The following is a 22,135-nucleotide window of genomic DNA, read 5'->3' as shown; positions in this document are numbered from 1 at the left end:
GTTGAGCACTGGATTGTCTGGTCTAGGCTCAGTTATATACAGACCGGCACCATATAGCTGGAACAGTGCTGAGTGCAACAACAGCCAAACCAAACCAAACCCAACTCAACCCGCTCGCTGGCGCACCTACTCACTCACTCACTACTTCACTCACTACCTCACTCACTCACTCACTACTTCACTCACTACCTCACTCGCTCATTACCTCACTCACTACCTCATACACTCACTCACATACTTGTGTCACATGACTTGTGTACTTTCTTTATTCGGTCAACTCGTGTCCCAGAAGTACATTAGTCCACGTTGTGAGACTCGCGTTACAGATAAGAACGAAATATTGTCGCAAGTCCGGGGGACATTTCGCAACACGGAAAACTACCAAGGATAACGCCACGGACAGCAGCTTGTGACTGTCAGCTTGAGGACAAGGTCTTATCTAGCCTCGGTCGGCTTCTACAAACATCTCCATTGAAAGGCCCAGTAATACTGTAACATCAGGCGGTAGACGATGGGGCTCTTGGTTTTCTGTGTCAGGAAGGTAGAAACCCCTATTTGAAAATCAAATATGAAACTTAAACTTAATGGGTGTTGCTGGGATAGTCATTTGAAGCAAGTCAGCGTTATAGTTGCTTGAGTCGAGGACACTACCGAGGACACACACCTGTTACTGATGTCGAATATTCAGTTCAGGTAGCAAGATACGGTTGAATGGGGACCACCTTTCTGCGCAATCACAGACTCAATTCACAAAAGCTATCGGTAAACATGGGCCGGGGTGCGAGCGGAGCGGTGAGTTGGTCGTCTGCTTGGGTTGGCATTTGTCGTAGGGGTCACAGATGAGTGCGTGCGTGCGTGCGTTAGTGTCGGAAGGGCGTGGGATGGATGGGGATTAAGGGCCTTCTAAGATTACATAAATATGTTATGGACAAATACTATAGTGTTTAGAGCCCCGAGACGGTCGTAATTACTATAGGCCTACTTCAGTCGGGTTTACACCGATGTCTCGGTAATATTTCCTTGTGAGTGTATGGTTGCATCATATTCACGACTGACAAAGTGAACAGTTTATAAATTGAACACACGATAAACGGTAGTAACCCCGATGAACTGGTATTTGTACATATGTGTCACTTATTGATGAATTTGGCAAAGTGCTGAAATGGTGTGAAGTTGTTTTGAATGCGTGAATTCATGTGACGGAAGTGCATTGGGTAAACTATGCTTTGAATGAGCTGACGACAAGGGTTTGCTAGCATGTGATGAATGCACGTGGTTGGATTACATAGGGTGAAGGAGTTGAATGAGGAGAAATATTCATTAACGGGTGGGAGCTGGTTGGTTTGTTGTTTGATGCCACACTCAGCAATATTCCAGCTATATGGCGGCGGTCTGTAAATAATCGAGTCTGGACCAGACAATCCAGTGATCAGCATCATGAACATCGATCTACGCACGTGGGATACGATGACAGGTGTCAACCAAGTCAGAACGGGTGGAAGAGGTGACTAAGGTCTTTTAGTCAGTCAGTGAAGGAGTGTGGTTTTAGACCGCATTTAGCAATATTCCAGCAATATTCCATCCATATCACTTTGGGAGACCCCAGAAATGGGCTTCAAACATTGATTAGCGACCGTTCATAACTTATCGCTAGTGGGTAATGATGATTTTGAAGGGGGCATTTTGTTCTGGGAGCTACGGAGGAGTCAGCAATTTTGTACATAAAGTTATGTTTAAAATTATGCTTAGAAATTATGGGAAGGGGATGGGGGGTCATTGATTTTGTATATGACATGCAGGGGGGTCACATATTTTGTACATAAATTTTAGGGGGTGGGCATTCACATTGTACGTGCTTCTCCATAAAAATCATCATCAGCCCCCCTAGCCATAAATTAGGAACGGTCCCTTAACAAGGTTCCTTTAGGGAAGGGGAAGATGTCTGTATGTGGAACGGGGAGAAAGCTTGGAAGACGGACTGGCGGGTTATTCAGTGCAATGTCTATCCCAGTAAAATTGTGTAGGCCTGCTCTTACCATTCGATAACACGGACAACAGCTTTGGTGATAGATCACTGTGTAGCTGTCGCCCAGTTAGATAATCCCACTCCACGCATACGCTGTCAACCATAGTGGAAACAGCTGTCGTAGCTTGAGAGTAGCAGATCTACCTGAAACTAGCATCTGCAGTTGCTGAAATAAATAATGATTAATATATAAATACAAGTCCACAATGGAACCTTTGAATATTCAAGAATTTCCAGTTCTGCTAATTTCAGAGCTGAGAGTAAATACTGAAAATGAAGGGGTGAGAACGGGATGCGGTCGTCCTTAGAGTACGCCTGGTGTCTGTTTGTCAGACAAGGACAGAATGCCAACAGCTAGCTGGTTCCGTCTGACACGTGGGTTAGCTGTAGACAATATCGATTATATGCAGTTAAAACAGCAGTCACTGCATGCGTCACAGTTAAGTCCATATGAAAGGACATTAGTCGTTACATCAACAATTGCTCACGGCATCTATGCATCTTTGGTGGCCCTGAAACAATGACTGCTGATGACGCAGCTGTCTTCTCTGTGACGATTATGTCACGATAGAAAAGACGCACACCATATATACTACACATTATATACGCACAACGAACCATCCGGAAAACACACTGTACATAGTAATTAAATACATTATACATACTATATTCACAAAGCAAAATACACCCCCCATCCCACCTCTCTCTCTCTCTCTCTCTCTCTCTCTCTCTCTCTCTCTCTCTCTCTCTCTCTCTCTCTCTCTCTCTCTGCCGTAATATAACACTGTACGCCGTGATATAACACTACACTTACTGCCTGACAGTATACGCCGTGATATAACACTACATGCTGTAATATAACACTGTATGCCAAGATATAACGCTACATGCTGTAATATAACACTATACACCGTTATATAACACTGTATGCCGTAATATAACACTGTACGCCGTGATATAACACTACACGTACTGGTCTGACAGTATACACCGTGATATAACGCTACATGCTGTAATATAACACTGTACGCCATGATATAACACTGCTGTAATATGCTGTAATGTAACACTGTATGCCGTGATATAACACTACACGTTCTGGTCTGACACTATACGCCGTGATATAACGCTACATGCTGTAATATAACACTGTACGCCATGATATAACACTACATGCTGTAATGTAACACTGTACGCCGTGATATAACACTACACGTTCTGGTCTCATATTATACGCCGTGATATAACACTACATGCTATAATATAACATTGTAAGTCGTAATATAACGTGATTTAGCACTACATGCTGTAATGTAACACTACACGTCATGATCTGACACTATACGCCGTGATATAACACTACACGTACGGGTCTGATACTATACGCCGTGATATAACACTACATGCTGTAATGTAACACTATACGCCGTGATATAACACTACACGTACTGGTCTATCACTACACGTCCTGATCTAACATTGTACGCGTACGATTTAGCACTGCATGCTGTAATGTAACACTGTACGCCGTGATATAACACTACACGTTCTGGTCTATCACTATACGTCCTGATCTGACACTACACGCCGTGATATAACACTACACTGTACTGGTCTATAACTAGTACCTGCTGTAATATAACATTGTACGCCGTGATATAACACTACATGCTGTAATATAACATTGTAAGTCGTAATATAACAGTACATGCTATACCACTACACGTCATGATCTGACACTATACGCGTGATTTAGCACTGCGTGCTGTAATGTAACACTGTACGCCGTGATATAACACTACACGTCCTGGTCTATCACTACACGTCCTGATCTGACACTATACGCCGTGATATAACACTACATGCTGTAATGTAACACTGTACGCCGTGATATAACACTACATGCTGTAATATAACACTGTACGCCATGATATAACACTACATGTTGTAATATAACACTGTACGCCGTGATATAACAGTACATGCTGTAATATAACATTGTACGCCGTGATATAACACTACATGCTGTAATATAACATTGTAAGTCGTAATATAACAGTACATGCTATAACACTACACGTCATGATCTGACACTATACGCGTGATTTAGCACTGCATGCTGTAATGTAACACTGTACGCCGTGGTATAACACTACATGCTGTAATGTAACACTTTTGGCCGTGATATAACACTGCATGCTTTAATGTAACACTATACGCCATGATATAACTCTACATGCTGTAATGTAACACTGTACGCCGTGATATAACACTACACACTCTCTCTCTCTCTCTACACGTACGGGTCTGACACTACACGTCCTGATCTGACGCTATACGCCGTGATATAACACTACACGTACTGGTCTATCACTACACGTCCTGATCTGACACTATACGCCGTGATATAACACTACACGTACGGGTCTGACACTACACGTCCTGATCTGACGCTATACGCCGTGATATAACACTACACGTACGGGTCTATCACTACACGTCCTGATCTGACGCTATACGCCGTGATATAACACTACACGTACGGGTCTATCACTACACGTCCTGATCTGACACTATACGCCGTGATATAACACTACACGTACGGGTCTATCACTACACGTCCTGATCTGACGCTATACGCCGTGATATAACACTACACGTACTGGTCTATCACTACACGTCCTGATCTGACACTATATGCCGTGATATAACACTACACGTACGGGTCTGACACTACACGTCCTGATCTGACGCTATACGCCGTGATATAACACTACACGACCTGGTCTATCACTACACGTCCTGATCTGACGCTGTACGCCTTGATATAACACTACACGTACTGATCTGACGCTATACGCCGTGATATAACACTACATGCTGTAATGTAACACTATACGCTGTAATGTAACACTATACGCCGTGATATAACACTACACGACCTGGTCTATCGATACACGTCCTGATCTGACGCTATACGCCGTGATATAACACTACATGCTGTAATGTAACACTATACGCCGTGATATAACACTACACGTACTGGTCTATCACTACACGTCCTGGTCTATCACTACACGTCCTGGTCTATCACTACACGTCCTGGTCTAGTCTATCACTTCACGTCTTGGTCTAGTCTATCACTACACGACCTGGTCTATCACTACACGTCGGGATGCCCGCGTTAATGTAACACTAGAGGCAATGTCGGCACTGTATTGGTGATATAACATGCTCGACGTACGGGATGCTGTCGGACAGTTGGTAATGTCAGCCTCCATCATACATCACCGACTACTGATACTTTATGCAAATACACAGACTCATGGAACAATGCCAATATATACAGTTCCACAAGCTGGTATTGTGATATCATCGATTAGGTTCTCGTCCTGTTTGATCTGAATATTTGTTTGAGGTGTAATGTTTCAGAATTTGTTTAACGGTTGAAATGTTGTCTGTGACTTATTGGGACTCGCATGACCACGAGAATTAATCTGGCAAAACTTGCTATGCAGAGTTGTGCCCCTTAGCAGCAGCGTCGTCAAGTGGTCATGTGTTTTAATCCAGATTCGTCCTGGTAACTTCGCTGACGCGCTACTGGGCTTCCCAGGAATAGTAAACGTCTGCAACCTGGTCCATGACGTCGTGATACACCTGACATTCCTAAAACACCTGAACTATCTGATACACCTGGAATTACCGACACACCTGACATACCTCATACATCTGTAATACCGGGTACATTTTGAATACCCGATACACCTGAAATACCTAGTGCACCTGGAATACCCGATACATCTGGAATACCTGATACACCTGAAATACCCGATACACCTGAAATACCTGATACACCTGGAATACCTGATACACCTGGAATACCTGATACACCTGTAATACCTGATACACCAGACATACACAAAACGATACGATGTCGTTTTCTTACTGGTCACCAGAAAAAAAGTTTGACGGAAGCTGGTCGTCGAAATTCGGCTTATCTACGGTAATATACTACCGAAATGAAATGCCAAATACACCTGAAAGTGATCGTGGTCAATGTTTTCACGGAATTGATCACTTTGTGAGATTGAGTATTATGTAATATGAACAAGCGTTGTGTGTGGTGTGGTGTGGCGTGGCGTGGCGTGGCGTGGCGTGGCGTGGCGTGGCGTGGCGTGGCGTGGCGTGGTGTAGTTTAGTGTACAGTAGTTAGAGACCTGTGATTTGTAGTGTGGGCCAGTGTAATGTTCACCAGTGATATGTACAGTGTAGATTTCTGTAGTATACGTGTGTAGTCCCGTGAGGTCTTGTGTAGGTTAGTGTAAGCTAGTATGGTACAGACTTGTGTAGTGTTGTGTAGTTGTGTAGTGTTGTGGTGTAGCGTAGTGCAGGGTAGTGTAATGTAGATGTCATTAAAATCATGTCTTAGGTCTCTCTTCCACTAGTCCGGATTAGAATTGGTCTTCAGTAACCCATGCTTGTCTTAAAAGGCGACTAACGTAATTTGGAGGTCAGGCTCGCTGACTTGGTTGACACATCGTACCCCTGTTGCGTAGATCGAAGCTCATAATGTTGATCACTGGATTATCTGTCTCAGACTCGATTATTTACAGAACGCCGCAATGTGGCTGGAATATTGCTGAGTGTGGCGTTCAACAAACAAACAAAAAACAAAAATCTGAGGACATCCAGGTGGATGAGAGACCCTTGAACGACCAATGAAATAACAGCTGCCGTGGACATGCTATACTTTTGTCGAACTATTTCTTACGTATAATCCAGGTAACACCGCCGATATTGACACAGTCAGGGAAGTGATGAACGTTTACAGAGTGAAATGTTGAACGTTGTGAGTAACACCGGTGTTTTTCTGCGTTGTTTTCAGACGAAGGTAGGTAGTTTTCCCAACAGCACTCTCTGTGTTAGTACACAGGCTATTTATATGTCCCACGAGCTGTGTGAACCCTTTAACGCCACTATGACGGACTGGATCGTATAGCCCCGAAGTGTCGCTCGGAATACCTCGTGTTACACCTTTCCAGGGTGCATCAGAAACACATTCCAACTGATCCACCTTCCTGATCTAGTGGCGATTGGTTGGACAAATGGCCGTTGTTACGTGACCCATAGTGGGATGTCCTCAGATATTTGTTTAGCTGTTCTGTGGTATTATCCTTCCTTGCATTAATCCCCGGGTTCCTCAAACATTTTAGATTAAATCACAAGTGGTCTTTGTCACCATAAAGTGTCTTGATGAACACAAGCAATGTAAATGAGGCGTGAAGATAAACGCTGTGTTCGGAAAACTGAACCTGTATAAAATCTGTATCATTTTCTCTGTTTGTCTATTCGTTGCACACACTGGCTCATTATTTTTAGAATATGTTTGGGAAGGGTACAGATGTTTGTCACTCATTGATAAATTCAGCAGAAATTGCCATAGGTTCTGTCCCTCGTGACGCCATAACTGACACAAATTACGGCGGTTCTCATCAACTATTCTCTTCGTCACCATGGAAACCAAAAATACAAATAACAATAGCAGATTGTCAGAACGTTTCTGACTACCTACACGTCACATTGATCAATGTACGATTCTCGTCTCAGTCCATGTAGAGGAAGTCCAATTTCGAGAAAATTACCATCTTATCTTATCAACGGGCACAGTACGCTGAAAGTGTCTCGGTTGCGGTTGTATATAAATTTTACATATACTTCCACACCTATTCGAGAAACACGTATGTACTTCCACACTTATCCGAGAGTATGTATGTCCTCCCGCATCTACCCGAGAAATACGTATGTACTTCCACACTTATCCGAGAGTATGTATGTCCACCCACATCTACCCGAGAAATACGTATGTACTTCCACACTTATCCGAGAGTATGTATGTCCACCCACATCTACCCGAGAAATACGTATGTACTTCCACACTTATCCGAGAGTATGTATGTCCTCCCGCATCTACCCGAGAAATACGTATGTACTTCCACACTTATCCGAGAGTATGTATGTCCACCCACATCTACCCGAGAATGTACTTCCACGAGATGTACTCCCACACTACCCGAGAAATACGTATGTACTTCCATCCGAGAGTATGTATGTCCACCCGCATCTACCCGAGAAATACGTATGTACTTCCACACTTATCCGAGAGTACGTATGTCCTCCCGCATCTACCCGAGAAATACGTATGTACTTCCACACTTATCCGAGAGTATGTATGTCCTCCCGCATCTACCCGAGAAATACGTTGTCCTCCCTCATCTACCCGACCTTCCACACTTATCCGAGAGTACGTATGTCCTCCCGCATCTACCCGAGAAGCACTTATCCACTTATCCGAGAGTATGTATGTCCACCCGCATCTACCCGAGAAGTACGTATGTACTTCCACACTTATCCGAGAGTACGTATGTCCTCCCGCATCTACCCGAGAAATACGTATGTACTTCCACACTTATCCGAGAGTATGTATGTCCACCCACATCTACCCGAGAAATACGTATGTACTTCCACACTTATCCGAGAGTACGTAGGTCCTCCCTCATCTACCCCAGAAGTACGTATGTACTTCCACACTTATCCGAGAGTATGTATGTCCACCCGCATCTACCCGAGAAGTACGTATGTACTTCCACACTTATCCGAGAGTACGTATGTCCTCCCGCATCTACCCGAGAAATACGTATGTACTTCCACACTTATCCGAGAGTACGTATGTCCTCCCGCATCTACCCGAGAAATACGTATGTACTTCCACACTTATCCGAGAGTACGTATGTCCTCCCGAGAAGTACATATTTAAATGTTTTCACACCTACCCGAGGAGAAAGTACGTAAGTGCATCCACACCTACCCGAGAGTACGTAAGTGCTTCCACAACTGCCCGAGAAGTACGTACGTAAGTGCATCCACACCTACCCGAGAGTACGTAAGTGTTTCCACAACTAACCGAGAAGTACGTATGTAAGTGTTTCGACACCTACCCGAGGTGCGACTCTAATAAAATATTAATAAGTTGAAATATCCGTGTGAATGGTTTAAATGAGAATTTGAACAGTTCAACAGTGACTGGATGCAAGTTGACTGATAGACTAAGGCTTAGTCTCTGAATATATATAATTTTGATAGTAACAAACAAGCCCATTTATATTGAAAACGAGCCCTATAGGGAGACCAGAGATTCAGAACCTGAGGAAATCTAGACTTGCTTTATTTAGGGCTTTAGCACTGCAGAGGGGACTTGGCAGTAGGGAAATTAATGTGGTTCAGGGACTGTGAGACAGACTAGTTGACTGACTACAAGGCTGCAGGATTTGTTATACACGCACATAGAGGCAGGATGTGATCTAGAACAATGTAACTGGGGCTCGGTTCGTTCCTCACTGTTTTCCGGGAACCACTTTGTTGTAGTCACGATGTGCGATCGGTGTGACAAACTGGCATGACATCAGTGTGTGAAACTGACACGTGAGACATGAATAGTTAGGGGTATGGCATTGTCTCACGTGACTTTATTAGTCACAATGAGAACCCACTCATTATAGTGAAAGTCTTTTGTTCTTACAGGAGCAGATACGTGTTATAATGAGAGTTGCGGGTTCCTTACACAAGTGTTTTAACGAGGTTTATCTATCTCTAATGGGGACCAACTAAAAGTGTTATATGAGGGTGATCCGTCCAAACTGTGATCAGCAAGCAGTGTTGTATGCGGACCTTGCTCAACGTTCACAAGTTCAACTGTTTTATGAACCCTATCGTCCGTAATATGAACCCCAAATGTTTGTTTAGCCTCCTCAGTAGGTCATCTGTCATCCACTGACCAAGTCCTAACGGGCGAGTGCCTAGTTTCGGAAGAAACAATATGGTTACTACCACCCACCCATCAAATCTATTCTTCATACCAACAACACAGCTTAAAAAAAGAAACAACTACGATATTCTAAACGTACAAGTCTGCTACATGTCCGCCATTTTGAAAATACAGAGACACGACACGTTTAATCATTACACATTTTCTATCATTGCTTCGACAAATATTATGTGATGACAACGAATTAGGAACGTTTTGCTTTTGTTTACTTGTGAGCTCGATACTGTTGACTGGTTTCTGTCTTATATGCTCCAATTTCACGTCAACGAGTTTAAGTTATATTCATAAACGTTTGTGCGTCATATGTCTGATCAGTGAGCCATGCTAATTGAAGACATCTCATTGCTTGTTTCAGGTAACTTTTTAATATACTCGCAGAACACAATGTCAACAGAGGTCGCCAACAGTCGCAGTGTCATTAGCGCAGATGGACATTACTCTTACTGTCACTATAAGGTTATGACAGTAGTTTATTCAAAACAGAGACAATCAAGTTTGCATAGATTCTGTAACGCGATGTATTTCCTAATCATTAGTATCCCAACTGCAGCTGTTGTCAAGTACAATATGAGATTTAACAAAGCAGTTTTAACACCATACCTACGTGCTCGAGGCAACAGTTGGCGATCACATGCGGTGAATGGCAGTGAACAAACTTCTGAACATACGTTAGTTTTAATTATTCTGCTTTACTCAGAATATAATCCCGACGAACTGGCATACACTCAGAGCATGAGTGAGGGGATGTGGTTTAACCCTTCCAGAAGTATTCGAGGATTTGAAAATGGCCTTGAACTGTACCATATGCAGTGCGGTCGATTTAGGTGGACAATTGACTTGGCTTTGCAAGTGTCTGTGATGGACAACACGGAAATGGTTTGGTCCCTTTTATTCATATACCGGCCCCTAGTAGGGATCCCGGACAGTTGGAGTGACAAACGAGTTCTCAGGAAGGAGGTCACCAATCACACCCGACTCTCGTCACTGACACGTACTTGGGTTGTAGAAATACCAGGACGTTCTGATATGGTTAGATGCTGACTGTTGAGTTTTCTCTGTGCCTACATAACACAGACACAGTCTAACACAGACACAGTCTACCACAGACACAGTCTAACACAGACACAGTCTACCACAGACACAGTCTACCACAGACACAGTCTACCACAGACACAGTCTAACACAGACACAGTCTACCACAGACACAGTCTACCACAGACACAGTCTACCACAGACACAGTCTAGACACAGTCTACCACAGACACAGTCTACCACAGACACAGTCACAGACTACCACAAGACACAGTCTACCACAGACACAGTCTACCACAGACACAGTCTACCACAGACACAGTCTAACACAGACACAGTCTACCACAGACACAGTCTACCACAGACACAGTCTACTTGCAGACACAGACACAGACACAGTCTACCACAGACACAGTCTACCACAGACACAGTCTAACACAGACACAGTCTAACACAGCACAGACACAGTCTACCACAGACACAGTCTAACACAGACACAGTCTACCACAGACACAGTCTAACACAGACACAGTCTACCACAGACACAGTCTACCACAGACACAGTCTACCACAGACACAGTCTACCACAGACACAGTCTAACACAGACACAGTCTACCACAGACACAGTCACAGTCTACCACAGACACAGTCTACCACAGACACAGTCTAACACAGACACAGTCTACCACAGACACAGTCTACCACAGACACAGTCTACCACAGACACAGTCTACCACAGACACAGTCTAACACCACAGTCTACACAGTCTACCACAGACACAGTCTACCACAGACACAGTCTACCACAGACACAGTCTAACACAGACACAGTCTACCACAGACACAGACACAGTCTACCACAGACACAGTCTAACACAGACACAGTCTAACACAGACACAGTCTACCACAGACACAGTCTACCACAGACACAGTCTAACACAGACACAGTCTAACACAGACACAGTCTACCACAGACACAGTCTACCACAGACACAGTCTAACACAGACACAGTCTAACACAGACACAGTCTACCACAGACACAGTCTACCACAGACACAGTCTACCACAGACACAGTCTACCACAGACACAGTCTACCACAGACACAGTCTAACACAGACACAGTCTAACACAGACACAGTCTACCACAGACACAGTCTACCACAGACACAGTCTAACACAGACACAGTCTACCACAGACACAGTCTACCACAGACAGTCTAACACAGACACGGTCTACCACAGTCTACCACAGACACAGTCTACCACAGACACAGTCTAACACAGACACAGTCTACCACAGACACAGTCTACCACAGACACAGTCTACTTGCAGACACAGTCTACCACAGACACAGTCTACCACAGACACAGTCTAACACAGACACAGTCTAACACAGACACAGTCTAACACAGACACAGTCTACCACAGACACAGTCTACCACCACAGACACAGTCTAACACAGACACAGTCTACCACAGACACAGTCTACCACAGACACAGTCTACCACAGACACAGTCTAACACAGACACAGTCTACCACAGACACAGTCTACCACAGACACAGTCTACCACAGACACAGTCTACCACAGACACAGTCTAACACAGACACAGTCTACCACAGACACAGTCTACCACAGACACAGTCTACCACAGACACAGTCTACCACAGACACAGTCTAACACAGACACAGTCTACCACAGACACAGTCTAACACAGACACAGACCACAGACACAGTCTAACACAGACACAGTCTACCACAGACACAGTCTACCACAGACACAGTCTACCACAGACACAGTCTAACACAGACACAGTCTACCACAGACACAGTCTAACACAGACACAGTCTAACACAGACACAGTCTAACACAGACACAGTCTAACACAGACACAGTCTAACACAGACACAGTCTACCACAGACACAGTCTAACACAGACACAGTCTACCACAGACACAGTCTACCACAGACACAGTCTACCACAGACACAGTATACCACAGACACAGTCTACCACAGACACAGTCTAACACAGACACAGTCTACCACAGACACAGTCTACCACAGACACAGTCTAACACAGACACAGTCTACCACAGACACAGTCTAACACAGACACAGTCTACCACAGACACAGTCTACCACAGACACAGTCTACCACAGACACAGTCTACCACAGACACAGTCTACCACTACACAGTCTAACACAGACACAGTCTACCACAGACACAGTCTACCACAGACACAGTCTAACACAGACACAGTCTACCACAGACACAGTCTAACACAGACACAGTCTACCACAGACACAGTCTACCACAGACACAGTCTAACACAGACACAGTCTACCACAGACAGTCTAACACAGACACAGTCTACCACAGACACAGTCTAACACAGACACAGTCTAACACAGACACAGTCTACCACAGACACAGTCTAACACAGACACAGTCTACCACAGACACAGTCTACCACAGACACAGTCTACCACCACAGACACAGTCTAACACAGACACAGTCTACCACAGACACAGTCTACCACAGACACAGTCTAACACAGACACAGTCTAACACAGACACAGTCTACCACAGACACAGTCTACCACAGACACAGTCTACCACAGACACAGTCTAACACAGACACAGTCTACCACAGACACAGTCTACCACAGACACAGTCTACCACAGACACAGTCTACCACAGACACAGTCTACCACAGACACAGTCTACCACACAGACACAGTCTAACACAGACACAGTCTACCACAGACACAGTCTACCACAGACACAGTCTAACACAGACACAGTCTACCACAGACACAGTCTAACACAGACACAGTCTACCACAGACACAGTCTACCACAGACACAGTCTAACACAGACACAGTCTAACACAGACACAGTCTAACACAGACACAGTCTACCACAGACACAGTCTACCACAGACACAGTCTAACACAGACACAGTCTACCACAGACACAGTCTACCACAGACAGTCTAACACAGACACGGTCTACCACAGACACAGTCTACCACAGACACAGTCTAACACAGACACAGTCTACCACAGACACAGTCTACCACAGACACAGTCTACCACAGACACAGTCTAACACAGACACAGTCTACCACAGACACAGTCTACCACAGACACAGTCTAACACAGACACAGTCTAACACAGACACAGTCTACCACAGACACAGTCTACCACAGACACAGTCTACCACAGACACAGTCTACCACAGACACAGTCTACCACAGACACAGTCTACCACAGACACAGTCTAACACAGACACAGTCTACCACAGACACAGTCTACCACAGACACAGTCTACCACAGACACAGTCTACCACAGACACAGTCTAACACAGACACAGTCTAACACAGACACAGTCTACCACAGACACAGTCTACCACAGACACAGTCTACCACAGACACAGTCTACCACAGACACAGTCTAACACAGACACAGTCTAACACAGACACAGTCTACCACAGACACAGTCTAACACAGACACAGTCTACCACAGACACAGTCTAACACAGACACAGTCTACCACAGACACAGTCTACCACAGACACAGTCTAACACAGACACAGTCTAACACAGACACAGTCTACCACAGACACAGTCTAACACAGACACAGTCTACCACAGACACAGTCTAACACAGACACAGTCTAACACAGACACAGTCTACCACAGACACAGTCTAACACAGACACAGTCTACCACAGACACAGTCTAACACACAGACACAGTCTACCACAGACACAGTCTACCACAGACACAGTCTACCACAGACACAGTCTACCACAGACACAGTCTACCACAGACACAGTCTACCACAGACACAGTCTACCACAGACACAGTCTACCACAGACACAGTCTAACACAGACACAGTCTACCACAGACACAGTCTAACACAGACACAGTCTACCACAGACACAGTCTACCACTAACACAGACACAGTCTAACACAGACACAGTCTACCACAGACACAGTCTACCACAGACACAGTCTAACACAGACACAGTCTACCACAGACACAGTCTAACACAGACACAGTCTACCACAGACACAGTCTACCACAGACACAGTCTAACACAGACACAGTCTACCACAGACAGTCTTACACAGACACAGTCTACCACAGACACAGTCTAACACAGACACAGTCTAACACAGACACAGTCTACCACAGACACAGTCTACCACAGACACAGTCTACCACAGACACAGTCTAACACAGACACAGTCTACCACAGACACAGTCTAACACAGACACAGTCTAACACAGACACAGTCTAACACAGACACAGTCTAACACAGACACAGTCTAACACAGACACAGTCTAACACAGACACAGTCTAACACAGACACAGTCTAACACAGACACAGTCTACCCAGCATGTTACTAATGAAACATACAACTTTATGGACGACAACTTCTCGCTTATTGCAAAGAGCGACGTCTCGATGTAGATTCTTACACCGTAATTAACAAGAAGTTGTCATCCATACGTTGTATGTTTCATATTTAACTCACCAACTTCTAGAATGCCGATGAAACAATGACGCGTTCCATCCGTGGTGGACCCACGAAGATCCGGTCAGCGACCCATTCTTGGATTGGGTGGTCAGGTGCGCTGTTGCTTGATGCATGTAATTGACTCTCAAATACCTGTACTGTGTATAGTGTGATGTGTGTATTGTGTGTATAGTGTGATGTGTGTATTGTGTGCATAGTGTGATGTGTGCATTGTGTGATGTGTGCATTGTGTGTATAGTGTGATGTGTGTATTGTGTGTATAGTGTGCAGTAGTTACCCCTTGTGTGGTGTGTCTGATGTACTTTAATAAAGCCTTATACCATCGATGCTACGATTATAGTGCAGTAGTTACCAGATCGTCGTAATAAAGTTGGGGGTTCGCTGCGTTAAACAACAAATAAATAACAACCTTGTCTCTGAAGTACTTTAATAAAGCCTTATACCATCGATGCTACGATTACAGTGCAGTAGTTACCCCCTCTCTGAAGTACTTTAATAAAGCCTTATACCATCGATGCTACGATTACAGTGCAGTAGTTACCCCTTGTCTCTGATGTACTTTAATAAAGCCTTATACCATCGATGCTACGATTACAGTGCAGTAGTTACCCCTTGTCTCTGATGTACTTTAATAAAGCCTTATACCATCGATGCTACGATTACAGTGCAGTAGTTACCGCTTGTCTCTGATGTACTTTAATAAAGCCTTATACCATCGATGCTACGATTACAGTGCAGTAGTTACCCCTTGTCTCTGATGTACTTTAATAAAGCCTTATACCATCGATGCTACGATTACAGTGCAGTAGTTACCCCTTGTCTCTGATGTACTTTAATAAAGCCTTATACCATCGATGCTACGATTACAGTGCAGTAGTTACCCTTGTCTCTGAAGTACTTTAATAAAGCCTTATACCATCGATGCTACGATTACAGTGCAGTAGTTACCCCTTGTCTCTGAAGTACTTTAATAAAGCCTTATACCATCGATGCTACGATTACGTAGTTACCCTTGTCTCTGAAGTACTTTAATAAAGCCTTATACCATCGATGCTACGATTACAGTGCAGTAGTAGTTACCCCTTGTCTCTGAAAGTACTTTAATGCTAAGCCTTATACCATCGATGCTACGATTACAGTGCAGTAGTTACCCCTTGTCTCTGAAGTACTTTAATAAAGCCTTATACCATCGATGCTACGATTACAGTGCAGTAGTTACCCCTTGTCTCTGAAGTACTTTAATAAAGCCTTATACCATCGATGCTACGATTATAGTGCAGTACGATTACAGTGCAGTAGTTACCCCTTGCTCTCTGAAGTACTTTAATAAAGCCTTATACCATCGATGCTACGATTACAGTGCAGTAGTTACCCTCTGAAGTACTTTAATAAAGCCTTATACCATCGATGCTACGATTACAGTAAAGTTACCGCTTGTCTTATACCATCGATGCTACGATTACAGTGCAGTAGTTACCCTTGTCTCTGAAGTACTTTAATAAAGCCTTATACCATCGATGCTACGATTACAGTGCAGTAGTTACCCCTTCTGTCTCTGAAGTACTTTAATAAAGCCTTATACCATCGATGCTACGAAGCCTTACCATCGATGCACGATTACAGTGCAGTAGTTACCCTTGTCTCTGAAGTACTTTAATAAAGCCTTATACCATCGATGCTACGATTACAGTGCAGTAGTTACCCCTTGTCTCTGAAGTACTTTAATAAAGCCTTATACCATCGATGCTACGATTACAGTGCAGTAGTTACCCCTTGTCTCTGATGTACTTTAATAAAGCCTTATACCATCGATGCTACGATTACAGTGCAGTAGTTACCCCTTGTCTCTGAAGTACTTTAATAAAGCCTTATACCATCGATGCTACGATTACAGTGCAGTAGTTACCCCTTGTCTCTGATGTACTTTAATAAAGCCTTATACCATCGATGCTACGATTACAGTGCAGTAGTTACCGCTTGTCTCTGATGTACTTTAATAAAGCCTTATACCATCGATGCTACGATTACGGTTGCACTTTTACGTCCACAAACATCCATACTGTTTCTGGTTGTCATGGCGACTGATCTATTAATCTACTCTCTCTATATTTTCATCATTGTCTGCAGGGTCACGTGACGTCCTGGGAAGACGTGGATGTGACACAGACTACACCCACAACATTGACAAACACGCCAGGTCCTGTGTCAACACTTTGTATTGAGAGAAACCGTCCTTACAGACAACTCGTATTTACTTGGTTTCTGGGGAGTAGGGGTAGGGGAAGGGGTGGTCGGGGCCGGAGAGGGGCGTCAGCGTGGTCTAGTGGCCCCTAGGGCTGAATATACCAATATTTGTATAATATCTCACAAATAGTATGCCCGAAGGACCCTGATATCAGACACAATGAGGTCAGCAAAGGTTCTCTCTCGGACACATTGAGCTGAGTGGAGGTCCATGGAAAAACACAGATGGTACCTAAGTTCCAGTTACTCAGAGATGTGAGCAGAGGTTGCTGTTCAGACAGAGAGAGGTGAGCAGATGTTTTAGTTCAGACAGGGCCGGAGAGGTGACCAGAGCAGAGGTTGCTGTTCAGACAGAGATAGATGAGCAGATGTTCAAGTTCAGACTGCAAGAGATGGGCAGAGGTTGAAGTATGTGTATCTTGGGCTGTATTCAAGGAGAAATTGATTCGTATGAAAGAAGGTTGTGTGTACTTTTAGCTCCTTGATCAAAGAGTGATTTAGCGACCAGCATTAAAAGGCCCCATTATAAGTAGCATCAAGTACCTTCATCTCTAATGACACAGTACCACTACATCACTACATCAAGACTGAGTTCATTTCAGCTCTTTTAAAAACATATTTTTATCGACTGCAACTTTGCATTGTTGTGATAAGAATCAAACACTCTCATCTCAGACTCCGGGATCGTTACTAATACAATATACATGTACATGCATTTATCGTCATGGAAGCAAATGAGAGGCAAGGGAGTTTTAAGTGCTTAAACCCCAGGGGACTCGTCAGTATAAATACTTAATTCTCAACGCAGGTGGTCACAGCCGATAAATGAGGATTGGATGGCTGTTGTACCCCGGCGGCGGGGAACGTTGTGCATTTTGTCAACCACTGGATTTCCTGGCAAATAGTCAACAACATTCGTCCACTCACTGTCCTTTCCACTCATAGTGCCACCCATCCAGAATCCGTCATCACTTCCTTGTATTCCCGATGTTACAGCACCTCTAACCTCATAGTGACCCCAGCCTGTCATCACTTCCTTGTATTCCCGACATTACAGCACCTCTACCCTCACAGTGACCCCAGCCTGTCATCACTTCCTTGTATTCCCGACACCACAGCACTTCTAACCTCATAGTGACCCTAGCCCGTCATCACTTCCTTATATTCCCGACATCACAGCACCTCTACCCTCACAGTGACCCCAGCCCGTCATCACTTCCTTATATTCCCGACATCACAGCACCTCTAACCTCATAGTGACCCCAGCCTGTCATCACTTCCTTATATTCCCGACCTCACGGCACCTCTAACCTCACAGTGACCCCAGCCCGTCATCACTTCCTTGTATTCCCGACATCACAGCACCTCTAACCTCACAGTGACCCCAGCCCGTCATCACTTCCTTATATTCCCGACATTTCAGCACCTCTAACCTCACAGTGACCCCAGCCTGTCATCACTTCCTTATATTCCCGACATTTCAGCACCTCTAACCTCACAGTGACCCCAGCCCGTCATCACTTCCTTGTATTCCCGACATCACAGCACCTCTAACCTCACAGTGACCCCAGCCCGTCATCACTTCCTTATATTCCCGACACCACAGCACTTCTAACCTCACAGTGACCCTAGCCCGTCATCACTTCCTTGTATTGCCGACATCACAGCACCTCTAACCTCACAGTGACCCTATCCCGTCATCACTTCCTTGTATTCCCGACACCACAGCACCTCTAACCTCATAGTGACCCTAGCCCGTCATCACTTCCTTGTATTCCCGACACCACAGCAACTCCAACCTCATAGTGACCCTAGCCCGTCATCACTTCCTTGTATTCCCGACATCACGGCACCTCTAACCTCACAGTGACCCCAGCCCAGTTTGACGAGAGAGCAAACCCAGCTCCGATACGATGTGTTCTTGTGCAGTCAGTATTACAGTACTTCCAGATGACCGAGTAATACTTGGCCGTAAGCACTGTAATGTAATCGGTTCAACGCCCGCACCGGGACGGTCAACAACCAGCCCGGATGACGTGGCACCAACGTTAAACCAGCACTATTTGTTGACAGATTCCAATACATAAACAACGATATGTGTGGTATCCGCGCTTAAGTCGCTGCAAGAGGTGTTTGCTTAGTAGTACAACCAATAACAAGATCTGGTTGTAACACGAGATTTTATTTCGATACAGGGATCAGAGACCGGATATTTGGAACCATGACATCATGGACGTGTTCAGACTGGTATGTATCTGACAAGGAGCACCTAGCTGAGTGAGTGAGTGAGTGTGAGTGGGTGAGTGAGTGAGAGAGTGAGTGAGTGAGTGAGTGAGAACAGTTTAATGTTCCCGTAATATAACACCACCTTCTCCTATGTGGGGGGCGGTGGGGTAGCCCAGTGGTTAAAGCATTCGCGTTTCACGCCGATTCTTCACATGGATACAAAGTGTGAAGCCGATTTCTGGTGTCCCCCACCGTGATATTGCTGGAATATTGGTAAAAGCGGCGTTAAACCAAACTCACTCACTCTCTCATGCGGTGAACTGAACATGGACGCCATACTCACTCACTCACTCACTCATTCACTCTCTCATGCGGTGAACTGAACATGGACGCCCTCGTCTGGTGTCTTGGATGATCTGTCTAACGAGCACGCTTGAATATCCGCGGAATAGATCGATACAGGCGTGGCCGATGGCCGGGAGATGCACACTGCGGCAAAATGAGCAGCACTATTAAAATGACAAGTCTATATTGCGTTTGAATTTTAATTCATATACCTTCAATATTTTAACAATAGGAGCATGTACCCAGGTGACAGGTGTATCCAGGTGTAGGTCCTCGGGGACAGACGGGGCTCACCTGTTGGAGTATCATATGTTTTCACGGCCAGAACACAGGTTTCCCCACGATGTCCTCATTTACAATACATTCCGGACGTGAATAAATAATGCTGAAAACTGATCGGATTGCTGTACACCGGAGAATTGTGGGAAAACATACACGTGGCACATTGGAAATCCATCGTGGGTTTATTTATAAATTGACCTAACTTCGAGTAGTTCTCCAAATGATGGCTCACTTTGTAGTAAGCATATAGAACCCAACTGGAAGAGGGGATGGGGTATGGGGTAAGGAGGGATGATTTGGGAAAGGGGGCGGTTTGTGTTTTTATGTTTTTGTGGGTGGGGTAGCATGGAGTTGAGCTACGGGGAGTTGGGAGAGAGTAACTGGGGAGTCAGTGTTTGGATCGGGGTGGGAGAGAGTAACTGGGGAGTCAGTGTTTGGATGGGGGTGGGAGAGAGTAACTGGGGAGTCAGTGTTTGGATGGGGGTGGGAGGAAAAAGGGGGATGAGCTGGAGGCATAGATTTGGAATCGTCGATGGAAGTGGAAATGGAGTGAATGTTACGAATACTATATATGATACATGTACATGTTCTGTACAAGGTTCTTTCTCAGATCGTGTTGAGAATGTAATATATGACTATATATGAGCAAGTATATATGACTTTCAGGAAATGCCTGTCCATTTTGTTGTAAGATTTATGCAAATCTTTATATAAAGACACCCCATAACACAAGGCGTTTTTAACACACCGCCTCTTTAATGGTAGCATGATCCCAAGGGAGCTGAGAATGGTGTGCTTTGACTAAGGTGTGGGTCTTGTGCATTATCAATTGTAATATTAGAGGAATAACTTAGATATATCCAGTACACACCACCCTAGCACAACCCACTACCGCCCAGTCAATCACACCCACCTCACACCTGCCACGCCTCTCAATCAACTAGCCTCTGTTCTCCGGGTGCACCCGCGGTATTTGACGCGCAAACATTAACATTTTACCGTTTTGTCTCATGGAATTAAAACGTATCTTGCCTGAAGTATTTACTTTCCTCTTCTTCTGCTTTTAGTACAGGATTCTGTTTTCCTCATCGATAGCCTGCCGCTGCGGGCGGACTGGCCGTTATTTCTAGCTCATTGATCCAGGTTACATAACACTTGGGTTCTCTTCAGATATTGTACAACCATTTTACAGCATAAGGTCGTGTATTGACTCAGCGTATCTCTTGTTTGTCATTGCTCCACGGTTTAATATGAAGTGGAACCATTTGCATCTGGTAATGCCATATAGATCCCCCTTGCATTGTGACGTCATGCCACGTTGTTGCCAGGCAGGTTATAATGCTGATTTCGTGTCTAGACCAATTTGGACTTGCTAATGAAAACCGACCATATAAATACCATCGTATCTAATGTCATTAAAAAAATATGCCTCTCATGTGAAAACTGACGTTTTTCCCCGTTTTAACATTTTTCTCTTGCGGAGAAAACTAACTTATACTTGTCAGGCTCAAGGGAAAGACAACCCT

The 22,135-nt window shown here is 44.6% G+C and overlaps 1 long non-coding RNA gene across 1 annotated transcript; it reads right to left on the bottom strand.

Moving 5' to 3' along the window:
* Positions 1-248: 248 nt before the first annotated feature.
* Positions 249-20,716, bottom strand: LOC124272695. The gene is made up of 3 exons (XR_006897404.1): positions 20,622-20,716; positions 2,037-2,192; positions 249-528 (listed from the first exon to the last, which is right to left on the bottom strand). It is a non-coding gene; the product is annotated as an uncharacterized LOC124272695 (long non-coding RNA).
* Positions 20,717-22,135: the final 1,419 nt, after the last annotated feature.

Source organism: Haliotis rubra, unplaced genomic scaffold (genome assembly GCF_003918875.1).
Source record: "Haliotis rubra isolate DU_JTF1 unplaced genomic scaffold, ASM391887v1 Scf172, whole genome shotgun sequence".
In the NCBI taxonomy this organism is placed as follows: domain Eukaryota; kingdom Metazoa; phylum Mollusca; class Gastropoda; order Lepetellida; family Haliotidae; genus Haliotis; species Haliotis rubra.
Note: the sequence above shows the minus strand (reverse complement) of the source record. Positions and strands in the feature narration are given on the sequence as shown.